Source organism: Chelonoidis abingdonii, chromosome 2, assembly GCF_003597395.2.
Source record: "Chelonoidis abingdonii isolate Lonesome George chromosome 2, CheloAbing_2.0, whole genome shotgun sequence".
Taxonomy (NCBI): Eukaryota; Metazoa; Chordata; order Testudines; family Testudinidae; genus Chelonoidis; species Chelonoidis abingdonii.
This window is the reverse complement of record NC_133770.1, coordinates 28,043,661-28,058,653: the sequence shown is the minus strand read 5'-3', so window position 1 is coordinate 28,058,653 and position 14,993 is coordinate 28,043,661. Positions and strand designations below refer to the sequence as shown.

At 43.8% G+C, this 14,993-nt stretch overlaps 1 long non-coding RNA gene across 9 annotated transcripts in view; it reads right to left on the bottom strand.

The window, feature by feature from the left end:
* Nucleotides 1-5,127: 5,127 nt before the first annotated feature.
* LOC116816205 (uncharacterized) overlaps nt 5,128-14,993 on the bottom strand; it is a 201,295-nt gene continuing 191,429 nt past the window's right edge. For all 9 annotated transcript variants that reach the window (XR_012655183.1, XR_004371662.2, XR_012655187.1 and 6 more), the window contains 2 exons: nt 6,813-6,913; nt 5,128-5,442 (listed from right to left, as the gene is read on the bottom strand). This is a non-coding gene — a long non-coding RNA (uncharacterized LOC116816205). The remainder of the gene's footprint in view (nt 5,443-6,812; nt 6,914-14,993) is intronic.

Here is a 14,993-nt window from a genome sequence, read left to right as displayed (position 1 = left end):
GTGGATCTTCATTCCACTATTCTGCATGCAATATTTTACAAGCATATTCCTTGCATAGTTAAAGGGCCATCACACAGAGGTCTTATGGAGAGCAGCATATTGGAATTGAGATCTGCTGGTCAGTGTGCTGTAAAAAGCTAATATTTGCATACTTCTCGTGTTCTGCTGCCAGGATACTTCACCTCTGATCCTATGCACGTGCTTTCCCTAAAGAAGGAGAACAAAATGTAGCCCTGCTACATAAAAAAAATCCCACGACTAAAACCACAGAATCTCATTGCTTGAGGATACGTTATGAGGCAAGATGGAGATACATGCAAGAAACAATAAAGAAAGAAACAAAAAAATCACAAAAAGGAGGAAGCAAAGATCAATAGTAAAAAGTCAAGGATGGATAACAAAAAAATGAAAAAAAGATAGCTGCTCTGTGGCTTAACGTAGTTGAAGCCCTGCAGCTAAAAACATTGATCTTATCTTTCTCCAGTTACATTTATCATTCATTTTACTCATTAACCGCTAAGGCAGATTCAACAAAATCTAAGCCAGTAAATGAACTCTAACAAATAGCTTCCTAAGAAGACTTGATTTAATTAGGAGACAAGGTATATTATTCTACCTTAATGGACTTCCTATTCTAAACAACATTCTGTCATTTTTCTGCTAGTCAAGATAACCCACCTGCTGTTTATATGTCTACAATCCATAAGGGCAGGTATTCTAAGATATCTGTTATTAATTCATATTGGAATTCTTCAAAATTCCACTAATCGTGGACCAGATCCAAAACCCATTGAAGATGGTGGGAATCTTTCCATTGACTTGAATGGCCTCTGGATCAGATCCTGGGTTAGAAGTCAGTATAATTTGTTGTATGCATTCCGGAGACGAGTGCCCAAAGTTACAGGTATTCTGTATGAAAATGAGCTGAGTTAACAGATTCATATGTACTAGAGAAGGATCAAACCATATGAAAATTGTAAGATCATCAAACGTGGTGTAAACTGAGAAGTACTGGCGCATATTCAGAGCATGTATCTTGGCCATGTTGTTATTGTTCCATGCAGGGCCAGCTCCAGGCACCAGATGAGAAAGCATGTGCCTGGGGCGGCACATTGTAAGGGACGGCATTCCGGCCAATCTTGGGGCGGCCAGCCCAGCCCTAGAGGGATACGGATCCTGGCCGGGAGTGGGGGGGGGGGGCAGGAACTAGCAATCCCCACCATTCATCGTGCTGCTGGGCTTCCCAGGACACACCACTCCCCGCCGCCTGCACCAGCCTCCGCCTCCCGCACCGCTATGAGCCCGGCCTGGTTGAGGCACCTTTAAAGAAGCAGCTGAGCCACCACCTCCTGCAGCCCCTGAGCACCAGAAGGAGGGAGGGTTCTGCGGCGGCCCAGCAGGCAGCGGAGGGAGGGTTCTGCGGCGGCTCAGCAGGTGGCAGTGGCAGGGACGGTTCTGCAGCAGCCCGGAGGGCACCGGAGAGAGGGAGGGTTCTGTGGCGGCCTGGCTGCCAGTGGAGGGGCGGGCCCCATTTATCCCGACGCCTTTTGCACTGTGCCGAGCCCCTCTGCAATGCCGGCCCCACGCAGAGGTCGCAGGCCCCAGCCAGCGCTGCCTATGTCAGCCCCCTCACAGCCTGCCCAGCTGGGAGAGGCACCCCAAGGCCGGACGGGGGAACCCCTCTCACCCGACTGTGAGTGGGCTGCAGTGCCTGGCTTCCCATGGGCGGAGGGAGCTCGCAGGTGCTGCCCTTCACCGCCCTGTGAGCCGCCTTGACTGCCCTCCACGAGCTCCCTGCGGCTGCTGGTTTTTTTTTTGCTTCGGCTGCCTTTTTTATTTTTTGCCTGGGGCAGCAAAAAAGCTAAAGCCATCCCTGGTTCCATGGCTGTTTGGTGGCATGCTAAAAATTCATTGGTGGGGCATTCCTGTTCCTAGTGGCAGATGCTGTTTGTCTCATAATCACAAGGCAGTTGGCATTAGTTAATAATACCCTTATTGGCAGTCTAGGGGAGGGGTCAAGAGTTGAATGGGCTTGTAGACTGATCTTGGTGAGGTAGCAAGGTGAAGTTTGAATAAATAGCAGAGTTCACAGTCATCCCACCACTCCCCTGCCACTGCAATCCTTCAATGGCCCAACCTCCCTTTTCCTGGTCATTGTGCTTGTGCTCTCCTGTGACAGGAACCCCGGGGTCCAGCCTGGGAGTGTAAGGCCACGGTGCCTCCTTAACTCTTCCCCCACCTGGGCTGTCTCTCATAATGCCCTGCTAGTGACAAGCAGCAAACCTCTCCAGGCGCTGTGATCACTCAGCACAACCTATGTGGAGACCCAACACCCAGCTAGATTGCATGAATGCTCCCAGAGCCACTCATGAACATGAACTCATGAGCTCAGACAGAAAAAGGCACCAGCCAAATCCCCCCAGCTCCCAGTCTTGTACCTCAGGAATATACCGTCTTGCACTGCTCCAGACGAGCAATGCAGATTTATTAATTGGTCCACCACTTTATCAGTGGAAAGTGGATATACATCAGCCTTTGCAAAACCTGAGCAGATCTGCCACACACTTCACACAAGCTCACTGGTAAAGATAAACAGTAAAACAAATTTATTGACTACAAAAGATAGATTTTAAGTTATATTAAATGATAGGCCAAAAAATCAGAATTAGTTCCCAAAAGAAACAAAATATAAGCACGCAGTCTAAAATCTTGACCCTATTAGACTGAGCAACATCTAGATTAAGCAGTTTTTCTTACCTCACTGGTTATTACAGTTCATGGGCCAGTCCCCTCAGTTGGAGTCTTCAGAGTGTCCTTGTTGCTTGCAGTGTAGGGGAGGTGGGACGAGAAAGGCCAAGCATGGGTCCCCCGTGTTTGGTTTTATACCCTCAGTTCATGTGCTTGGAAAACACAAGTCCAGGTATGGCTGGGTGGGCATTGCTTAGTCTCCAGGCAAGGTTGAGCAATTCCCCTGGTGTGACCTCATGCAGGTGAGTCATTGAATTGTAACTCCCTTGGAAAATGATTGTTGATGGGTTGTTTGACACCCTGCCGGGTGTTGGTTACTTTCCTTGCTGTTGCCTCTGGAAAGCTAATATCTGGCTGATTCCCCAATTTACAGCATGTTTTAGTGACAACCATACTACACAATTCTCATATTTTCATATGCATTCATGATACACATATTGTGACAAAGTTCCTCCTTTACCTTGGTGGGTCCTGCGCTTCTTGGCAGATTTGCTCACCTCAGTGATCTTCCCCACAGTCTGGGTCAGCTCCTCCTGTGTCTGATCAGGAGTTGGGAGGTGTAGGTGGAACCCAGGCCCGCCCTCTACTCTGGGTTCCAGCCCAGGGCCCTGTGGATTTTAGCTGTCTATAGTACCTCCTGTAACAGCTGCATGACAGCTACAACTCCCTGGGCTACTTCCCCATGGCCTCCTCCAAACACCTTCTTTATCCTCACCACAGAGTGGTCTGCGGGAGTCCCAGGTCGGAGACTCACTGGACTCTACGGGGAGAGTTGGCTGGATCCTGCACGCTGCCGGCGAGTGGTTGGCTCTCCGTATCTCATAGTCCAGAGCTACTTCAGGAGTAAGGACCGCTTTGCTGCCTGTGTACGGGCTTACCTCGACGGTCTACGAGAGGGCCGCCACGCCCACACCTCCACCCCGGGCCCCTGGACATTTTATAGGGCCCTGCCCTGACCAATGGCCCCTCCCTTTCGTCTGCCAGCGGCTGCACGTGATGCGCCGGTTCTGTTCCCGACCGCCCAGGCAATCTGTCCGCTCTGCTCCACACCCTTCAGTACCTCGCGCCTCGTCGTCCCGCCCATCAAATGCGGACTTTCCCTCTCGAGGGTAGCAGCCCGGTGGCACTACTCTGCCCTGGTCCCCGGAGCCCTGGATTCAGTTAGCGGCTCTTCATTGGCCGTGAGCACGTTGTTACTGGCCGGTTCACCCTGTCCCACACCTGCCTTCGTGCGTGAACGAGCCCTTGCACGTTATCGATGCCAGTTGCCCACTGTTTCCGCTCCTCTTGAATATCTTTTTAGTTTCTGGTTGCTTTTCCCTCCCTTTTATCTATGCCTCCCTCCTTGCCCCGAACGCGGATCTCCTTCCTCACCTCCTCTTGGCCTGGCCAACCGCCATCTACAACACGGGAGGGAGTTGGCCAAGAATCTGCGGGACTGTAGGGCCTTTTCTTCCGCGTCTGTTAAGCTCAGGCGGCGTTCTGGCGGTGTCACTAGTTCCTCTGGGCGGTGTCCACTGGCTCCCTTGACGCCTTTGAGGAGCAGTGGGCGTTGTCCGGGGTTCTCTGCTCGGTTTCCCCATCCGGTTCCCATAGTTTAGCCCTATGACCTCACTCCTGATCCTGTTTTTTTCATTCGTTGTCCCACGTAATTATTTGGTGTTCTAGCCCTGTGGATCCTCCCCTTAGGCTGGGGGGAGGTCCTTTAGAAGTGGGCGGGCTTTGCCCGCCCACCCCTGGGATGCCAATAGGCTAACAAAGCTGTTTCTCAGTACTTTACTGTAGCCATCTGCCCTTGCACCATCACAATATATAGCTTGAAAAATGACTTTCAGCAGATCATAACCTTTCCCCGATACCTTTCAGGGCATGCTTTATATGTAAGATCACAATTATATAAACATGAGGAACATGGGGGTTACAGGATGCTCCCCCAAGGTAAAGAATGTCACACCTCCCTCCTTTCCTGTCTCCTTTCTCCCTCCCTAACCCTCAAGAGAACCCCTTTACTCGCTTCCCTTTCTTACTCATTGTCACCATGCCTCAGGGGTCACAGCTGAAAATAACCAGATTCAGGATAAACTGCTGAGAAATGGGACAGACCCACCCCAAACTGGTGATTATTCTTCCATAAGATATATCAAGCCAATAACAAAAGTAAACTTCTGTCTCACCACATCGGTTAACAAGAAGTCAGAAATGGAGTCTCCTTAGGCATTCCAGCACTTCTTTCATCACACAAACACTAGACTTACGATGAGTGGCTATTTAAAACCAATTTCACCAAACAAAGGGTCCATCTAGTCCCAAGAGATCAACCACACAGCCAGGTCAATAAATAACTCAGAGCTTACCCAATAATCACACTGTTGCCAATCCTTTAATATCTTATATTTAAAGGTTTATTTAGAAGAGAAAAGAAAGAGGAGAGAGTTAAGATGGTAAAGGAAAACAAATACGCACACTCTTTGCAAAGTTCTTGTATTAAGTTTGAAGCAGTGATGGAATAAATTATTGGCTTGTAAAATTTCTGGTAACTTCCAAAATAGTGGAAGGTTCTCAGTGCAATGCTCCTTTTAGCGTAAGTCCATAGTCCAGTGATCAGAGCCAGAAAGAGGCAAAATGGAGATGGTTCCATGATCTTCTCTCATGTGGAGGGAGCTTCACCGTCCCAAACAAAGCCCCTAGCACAGTCTGTAGAAAAGATGACACAAGATGGAGTCCAGGGTCACATGATCAAGTTACATGCCCTTACATGTTTTGATGACTCACAGGAGGAACCATTACACATATTTTAGCTAAAGCATCCACAGGAAGGCTCATCAGGTGGGAACAAACTTCTTCTACGGTTCATTGTAAGTGTTCATTAAGTGTTCTTTAATGAGCCATCAATTTGAATGGTCCAGGCTGGCCAGACTAGATATAAACTATCTTATGGGTTTTACCCCAGGAGCAAACACATTGAAAATACAGATACAGAATATAATCAATATTCATAATTTCAGATACAAAAATGATACATGCATATAAACAGGATAATCATATTCAGCAAATCATAACTTCTCCATTGACACCTTATATATAATACTTGGTATAGGATTTGTTGCAATTATCTAACAGTGACAATATTAATGATATACTGGGTCATGTTTCAATCATTATCACAATCTGGGGTTCAATCCAGACCAGTAACGGGTTGTGTCACCAACTGCTCTGAAACCCTGCTTGTCTCACAATGCTTTGCTGATGCAGCTCCCAACTTGGGTCACTTACAAACAGCTGGCCAGCATGCAGGTCACATCCCTGGAGTGTCTATGTATAGCCACCGTCCTGGTCCAGCAACACTGACCCCAGCAGCCTGTCAGCAACACACCAGCCACACTCTGGATTCCAACAGTCTTGGGCCACGTCTAGACGACGCGCCATATCGACGCGTTAAAATCGATAGCTCGGGGATCGATATATCGCGTCTCATCTAGACGCGATATATCGATCCCAGAGTGCGCTTAGATCGATTCCGGAACTCCACCAAGATGAACGGACTTCCGGATTCAACATGGCGAGCCGCAGACATCGATCCCGCGCGGTGAAGACGGGTGAGTAAATCGATTTTAGATATTCGATTTCAGCTACGCTATTCTCATAGCTGAAATTGCGTATCTAAAATCGATTTTATCTCGTCGTGTAGACCTGGCCTCAGTTACTACGTACAGGATGACCCCAACATACACCCATTTCCAAATATTCCTCAAAAACACATCTTCCGCACTGTCCAGGATTATCTTGAACAGTTCAGATAGTAGAGGCCCATTGCCCTGCAATGGGGTCAATTTATAATAGTTTGCTACTTTAACTGGAGCTACCAAATGATTCCGTTTAAACCCAACACTGAATTCATTTTAATTAAAGCATAAAATGAGATTATTTAACTTCAAAGAGAGAATTTTTAAGTGAGTACAGGAATAAGATACTAAAGTCTGAAATGGCTATAAGAGAAAAAGATAAAACTCTTTATAATAACTCCTACTTAACAATCTGGACTTGATTCAAGGTAAGATCCTTACCACATGTTCCCAGCAACAGGGCAGAGGAAATTCTCATGTTGGAGTCCCTCCCAAAGTACAAAATCTGGTTCCTTTGTCGTCTTAAGTGAAAGAGTTTGTGTCTGTGTGAGAAAGAGAGAGGCAGACTGACTGACTGACACGTTTTTGGCCCTCACTTTTATAATCCAGCCCCCCATTGAAATGGTTTCCTCTGAGGATTACCCCTCAAAGCAAAGTTTGTTCTAATAGTAAAGAAGGCAATGTGAAATCTGCGGGTGAAGGTGCCCCCACGTTCTTTCTTCTCCCATGTATGTTGAAATGCAGATTTGCCTGGTCTCTCTCTTGCTGTCTCAAGAACCCTGTTAACTACTTATATGTATGTTGAGGTAAACACACATTCCTTTGTTTAAGATAGACCTGCTTAACCACTCATGCCAAATATAGGCTATGGGGGTCTGAGCTGTGTCACCAGCATCATACAGGGGGGAAGTTCATAACTTTACATGTAATATTACCACACACATTTCACCATGATATTATTGACTAGTGAGTTATTAGTTTTCCAATGATACCTCATGAGGCATATTTTTTGCAAAGATTATTACAGTAGTGTATAGGGTGTGACTATAGGGTGCATTTGGTCACACACCTGTATGATTTCAGTTGGAACCTCCGGGTATCACTGGTATTTCAGTAGTGCCTGGATGACCCAACTAAAATCAGAGACCTATTGTGCTAGGGGCTCTATAGCTAAGAGATATGCTTTTCAGGGCATGGATTAACCATATAAACAAATAGGAAGAAGAAAAAAAGTGGGAAACAAGGGCATAGAGAGGGGAAGTGACGTCCCCAAGGTCACACGGCAGATGAGTGGTGAATCCAGGGAGAATCCAGGAATCCCAAACCACAATCCAGTGGCCTAGCCACTGAACCACACTGCCTTACAATTCTTCTCATGGTTTCCCTCCCCCATCACATAAAAAGCTTACTCATCCCAGAAAAATCCTCAATATTAGCTTGATCAATGATTCAAGATTCAACTGCTTTCAGTGGGTCAAAATATGTCCATGTTGTTTGTAGGCCTGTTTCCACTGAAGAAAAAGAAGGCGAGGTCAAAGTTCCAGAAGTATCAATTGACCTTTAATGCTCTGAACCATACCAATCAGTATGTTTCCTTCACAAAACCTGGAATTTCTATAGACTGATGTTGACTGACAGATATCCAGAGTTCTGGTAAGAGATTGCTATTTGTCCAGGTTTTTTTTGGAAATAGTTATATTACTGACACCATGGCTTTTTCCATTATGAATCAAAATACAACAATCATCTAGAAGACTCAAAATAGCATTCAATAATACTCCACCTAAAAGATACAAATGTACATGAAGAGGCCAATGTCAGAGGAGTCATGATATTTTTTATTGACTATCCTTCTCCTCTGCAGCCCTTAAAATACATTTCTGTTCCTACGAGTTTTGCAAACCATTGTTTATATGCACAAGCTTCCTCTAAAATTAGTAGACCTGGTCAAAGTTTTTCAATAAAATAGTTTTCTGTCAGAAAATGCTGATTCAACAGAATAAAAACATTCCACGTGAGCCTGTCAATTCCATCAAAACTTTCAAGGAAAATAAGCAGCTGCCCAGGTGGCTGCCGAACACCTGGTTGCTAAGCTGCCCAGTCAATTTGTCAGCTGCCTGGCCTGCCATGGGCTGGCTTCCCAGCTGCCTGGCTGTTTGGCCAGCCCTCTGGTTGGCTTGGTCTTCAGCTTCCCCACTGCCCAACTCTCTGGATGCTCATCTGTCTACCAAGCGTCTCAGCTGCCCATTGCTCAGCTTGTATGGAGGCTGGATCCCTGGGTGCTTGGCCAGCTGCCTGGCACGTACACATGCATCAAAATGGCTTGTTCCATTTCCCTGGAAGTTCTGCAATGTCAGTGTTTCATTCCAAGGCAGAACTAAACAAAATGTCAATAACCCAGAATCACCTATAAAATTGAAATTCCATTTTCTGGATAGCACTAAAAATTATTAATACATCAGCATGATTTGTCTAAGGCTTGTGGCAAGTTGTCAGCATTTCCCTCCACCCTGCAAATGCTATGTGTAACTTTTTTTTTCATTTCCTTCTCCTATGCATTTGTTCTACCATATGCAAAACATGGCACAGATTCCGTTCTTCGCGGTTTAAAAGATGAAAGAATAATTAAGCCTTTGTCAACAATCATTTTAGCTTACATCTTGGAGGAAAAGCCAATTTTAAAAATGCCTGAAAGAAAATATGATCTCAGCAGAGAGCATTTCCTCAGAGCAACGTTATGTGGACCTGATCCTGTGACTTTTCCCATGTGGCTAGGTCCCTTAAGGTCCATAGGATTATTCCCAAGTGGGTTTTATCATCAGGCCAAGAGCTGCATGATCATATGATTATATACAGTGCATAAGGTAAGGCAGGTACTTAGTATAAAAGAATTAAACCCTCAAATCCAAGGGACTTTCAATAAGTGTTGGGATCCTAAATATCTTAGGTGCCTTTCAAATTAGTAAAAGTAACTTGCATGCATTCTTTCTTTTTTTAACTGTATCAGATAATTTTCATTATCATTTCCAATGCCCTGTATGTATTGAAAATCAGCGTAGCATTTTACATGTTTATATCCATGTATGTAGTATAGAACATGACAGCTGTCTAAATAAATAGATGGGCAAGGGTTTCTTAACATTTATAGCAGGTCAACCGCACAATGGAATATCACTTGTCAAACAATATACTACACATACAAGATTATTGACCAAAAGTCTCTTTCATAGTCCGTCTCAAGGGTGGTGAAGCGCATATACCCACCCCAAAGATGTGCCTCTCATGCAGTCACACATTACAGGCAGAAGTAACTATTATATTTGACTGCAATAAGAAACATCATTATTGTATAGGTTGGATTCTTGAAGTCAAAGGGAGTTTTTTCAGCAAATTCATCAGATTTGAATCAGGGACCTATAAAGGTTCTTATTGTGAGGGGACAGGAGTTTTTATCAGGAATCAGAATTCATCCAGCCAGTCACATTTATTGCATCTACCATACAATGGCTCCTTCAGTACTTATAAAGTGACCACTCAGACGATCCCCAATATATGCTGCAGTGAAATTACCTACTACTACACCCTTAACGCAACTCTAAAATCAGCATTTAAAAGTCGGGTGATACAGTTGTAATCCAAAAAGGATTAAGGATGTGATTATTTTTCAGGATTTAAATTAACATGTCATTTACAGCATCTTAACATGGCCTGTATCCTGCAAGCTGGATATGCAGCGATATTTCATTGGGACAAGGGCTAGGGCAAGGGTCTTTCTGTGCAGATCCCTGTTGCAATGGATGGGGTCTGCATGGGAATAAAGTCCTGCAGACAGAGAGCAGCTTTCAGGCTCAGGGTCTATGTGAGCAACAGTCATGTGCCTGCTCCCAGTAATTTCCTCCCCACTGAAGCCCTAACGTATTTGGTTTAGGAAACTGAAGACCAAATAATGTATCTTTGATACTTTAACTCCTTCTCCTTTATTTGAGTTCTCAAGTGTAAACTTCACTTTTCTCTTAAAGTTGTATTTTTGTATGGACTATACATGATTCTTAAAGAATAACTGAGCCAAAGCTGATTTCACCTTTAAGTCAAATGAATTTAGGCAACAGATACTATTTATTTTAATATTCTCATATCTTCTCCCACTGCTTGACTTGTCTGGCATAAGATTAACTTTTCCATTGTTACCTGCCAGCCAATTTTACTTCTTTCCTTAGGACATATGGTGAAATTTTTGCCCAGTTACATGGCAGATAAAACAGTACTTTCCAAAGTGCAGTATGAAGAAAACAATTGTATTTCTCCCCCTTCCCCTTCATTCTTCATATATATGCATATGGAGATCTGTTTTAACTATAGATTTGAAGTGAATCATCTGTTTAGAGCCTTGCCCCATTCTTGTTTAAGCTGTTTCTCCATATACAGTAATGCCAGATCTCTATTTAGATGTTTCATGCAGATGTGTATTTGCAAACTTGTTGTATCATGATTTCCCTAATCTTAATGCTAGAGCAGGATGGTGCCAAGGTGCATGTATATGCAGGTGAGGAATATAATAAGCTGCAAAGTGCCAAAGGAAAACCACAGGGGGAAGAAAAGTCAAACATTTTCTATAAAAGAACACCATGTGCTAGAGGGTGGAATCTTTCAGAACCGAGTGTATGCTACACAAAACGTTCAGGCATGGGGAAATGAATAGCATTGGTTTTGATAGTTAAGGGACTAAAGCAAAAAGACTTGAACTATGTTTGTGGAGTAACTCATTAACTTTCCCCCTGTTTTGATAGGGAAAGGTTATGTGAATTGTTGCTCTACTGGTCTTTCACAGCTGGTGCTCATGGTTTAAAACTCCCTCTGCTCAGCGTCATTAGAATGGTTATAGGACATCAGACAATGAGACTAAAATATGCATGGCTCCAATCAGCCTTAAGGCTTTTACACAGCAATAGGGAAACCAGCTCCAGAGGTGGGAAGGGATTGTCTCCCAGTCCCAAGCCTTCACCTATACATAGATGTTTGTAAACCTTAAAGTTTTTTGAATATGTTTCTTTTTTCTCACTTTCACATGCTTCTGCCATGCTGAGATCAGAACTAAAAAGACTAAATAACTTCAAGAAAGATTATTTATTTCTGAATCAGCAGCAGTGCCAGTGCCTACTGCAGCTCTTTTTTTAACCAAGTGTTTGCCCATGGATTGCTAACAGGAAAGCACAATGTAGTCTGCAAACACACACACACACACATACATACATATTTTCAAGACCACATTTTCTTATAGCTCTTCCCTTTGTATTCAGTCCCACTTCAAATTTTGGTGTCACGCAGTTCTGAACAGGCCAGAGAAACAGTGCACTTGACTTCCACTGTTGACTTGTAAATTCACTCTCTGTTTACATTTCCAGCTCCCTTCTTTGGTATGCATAGCATCCTTGGGAGTAAGGAAGCTTGAATCTCAGTGTTAGCTGTAGCAATCTCACTATGAATGCTGCTTAACAGAAGAACCAATGAAAGAGTTTTGCGCATACTGTAGTAATGTGTGATCAACATTCTGTCACAAACTCTTTGAATGAAATGAGAAATGTATTTGCATCAGATCACTCTCATTGATTCCAATGATATTTCTCGGGATTCAAGTGATGTTTGCAACACAAAATTTATCTTCTTGGAGTGCACTCTGTTATCATCCTGACACATTTTTAAGCAGCTAACAATGTCGTTTCTATCACCTGTTATATTTATTTTATTAATTGACAAATATATTTAATCCATGTTAGTAATTCTCTCATTAGGAACTTCTGCTGTTATCTGTTCAGATCTCACAGGTCAACTGGGTTTAGCTGGACTCAGTATTTGGATTGGAGGTGCTTCCCTCTGAATAGGCAAGTTTTAGTGCACTGGACTTTTGAAACTTCTTTTCCAATTAAGTGCAATACTTAGCTCTTGGCCATGTGAGTTTGTTTAATATCTCGTGGAGATCTTGCAAAAAGAGAGGTACTAGGTCTGCTGTCCTAGTCAAATTTCTGACCTAGTAATTACATCGTACCTACCTAAATTGATCTTGGACATTCTGTTGGGAACTATTTTTTTCAATTCCAAATATCGTGTTGTGTTCATGTAATTTACTCTATAGGCATGTGAAATCACCACTGTACATCAGTGGTAAAGTGTTAAATGAAAAACAAAGTATTCATAGGGTTTAAAGCCAGAAGGGAAGATTTGATGATCTATTTTGACCTCCTGTAGATCATAGTCCATTAAATTTCATTACATTATCCCTGTATTGAGCTCAATAACTTGTGTCTGTCTAATGTATATCTTCCAGAAAGGCATCCAGCCAATCTGAGGACAGCAAAAAGACGACTTCCCTACTTCCCTTGGTAACTCATTCCAATGTTCAAAATGTGAGCCTTATTTCCAATTTTCATTTGTCTGACTTCGCTTCCAGCCACTGGTTCTTGTTATCCCTTTCTCTGCTAGATTAAAGACTCCTTTAGTACTCAGAGTTTTCTTCCTGTGGAGGTACTTATACACTGTATTCATGGAGAGTGACCAGATGTCCCAATTTTATAGGCTTTTTCAGGGCTTTTTCTTATTTAGGCGCCTATTACTCCTCACCCCCTGTCCCAGTTTTTCACATTTGCTATCTGGTCAGCCTATATTCATGTCATCTCTCAGTCATCTTTTTGATAATTTAATCAGATGAGCCTCTTTAAATTTCTCATGGTAAGGCATTTTCTCCAGACTTCAATTCATTGTTGTGGCTTTTTTCTGCCCCCTGTCCAATTTTGTCAACATCCTTTTCAAAACATTTACATCAGAACTGTACACAGTATTCCAGCATTGGTTTCACCAATGACACATACAGAGGTAAAACCACTGTCCTGCCCTCACTGTTTGCTGTTTATATATCCAGCAATTGTATTAGCCTGTTTTGCCAGCGCATCACAATGGGAGCTCATATTGAGTTGCTTACCCAATGTGACCCCTAAAATCCTATCCAGAGCCACTGCTTTCCAGGATCCCATTCCCCATTCTGTCAGTGTGGTCTGTATTTCTTTTTTCTAGATATATAACTTCACATTTGTCTGTATTAAAACACATTTTGATTGAATGGGCCCATTTTCCCAAGCGATCCAGTAGTTCTGTCTGATTGCTGTTTCTTCTTTTTTTCTTTACCATTTCACCTATCTGTGTGTCATCTGCAATGATTTTGTATTTGTTTCTAGATCACTGATGAAAATGTCAAATCGTCTCAGGCCAAGTACCAATCCCTACAGAACCTCACTAAAAACACAGCTACTTGATGATTCCGCATGAATGACTACTTTTTGAGATCTATCAGTTAGCCAGGTCTTAATCAATTTAACATATGCTTTACTGATATTGTATGGTGTGCATCTTTTAATCAGAATGTCATGTAGTATTAAGTCAAATGCCTTACAAATGTCTACTGTTACCTTTGTTCACCAAACTTTATAATTTCCTTGTAAGGTAGTGTGCTCACCACTTGTAATTCCCGGTTGTGTCAGGGTGCAATGCTGCAAGGTGTCCTTGTCTCCCACACCTCCCCAGGTCATCTGCTGCTCACCAGGTTTTCTGTGGCATGGCTTCTGGTCAAGTCACATAAAGGTCAATCCACTTCAGAGGTCCCACAAGGTCCCACTGAAAGTTCAACCTAAATGTCCAAAGAATAATTCTTCCACCCTCCTTGGACACTGAAATGCTGTTACTGGCCCTCCTTCAGAGCCTCTCTCACAGGAGCTCTAAGCTGCTACTGCAGCTGGGCTTGCATGGCCCTTCCTTAGGGGCTGGTAGGCACATTACTGTGGATTCCAGCCTAGAGACCCTGTATTATTCAACAGCTAGGTCTGCTTCTTCAGACATGCTGATGTTTGCCTGAGCCGCTTTTTACCTCTAAGCCCCCTTGTGCTGCTTCCCCACGGCCTGGCTCTTGGGCCTCCGGCTTTCCCTTCTCTGCTGAACTAATAATCTTATGCCCTTTCTGGGCTCCACTGACATGCTTTTACTGACTCTACCTCAGGGCCTTCCTCACATGACCCTAATCTGTCTTAGCAGGTTTTCCTAACTGTCTCTCTCCCCCAGGAACTCTGGAGTTTCCCCTAGGGATCCTCCTTCTCCATGTAGGGTCTAGCTCACAGCTTCCCCCATAGGAACCTAAGCTGCTGCCTGTGGGTCCTCCTAACTGACTTCTGCCTGTGTGCATTCCTTTCTCAGGAGCCTAACCCTGCTCCTTGTGGGTTCTCCTGCCTGCAGCAAAGTCCTATCTTCTCTGCAGTTTTTCCCCCCAGCTGAATTCTCCACACAGTTTGTATAATCTTTTCCTAACACTTTCACAGCTGCGGTCACTACTTATCATTATGTTGCCATATCACCATCAGCCAAGGGCTAGAAGCTAGGGCATAGGCAAGACTGAGCCTGATTTACTTGAAAGGTCTAGCCAGCCTGTCTCACTCCTCAGAGAATGAAATCAGGTTTGTTTGACAAGACTTATTTTCTTTAAAGCCATGTTATTTATATCCCTATCCTTTCAATTCTTTATCAGTTCCATTTCATATCTACCTCTTTTCCATTATTCTATTTGGGACTGATGCCAGGCTAACC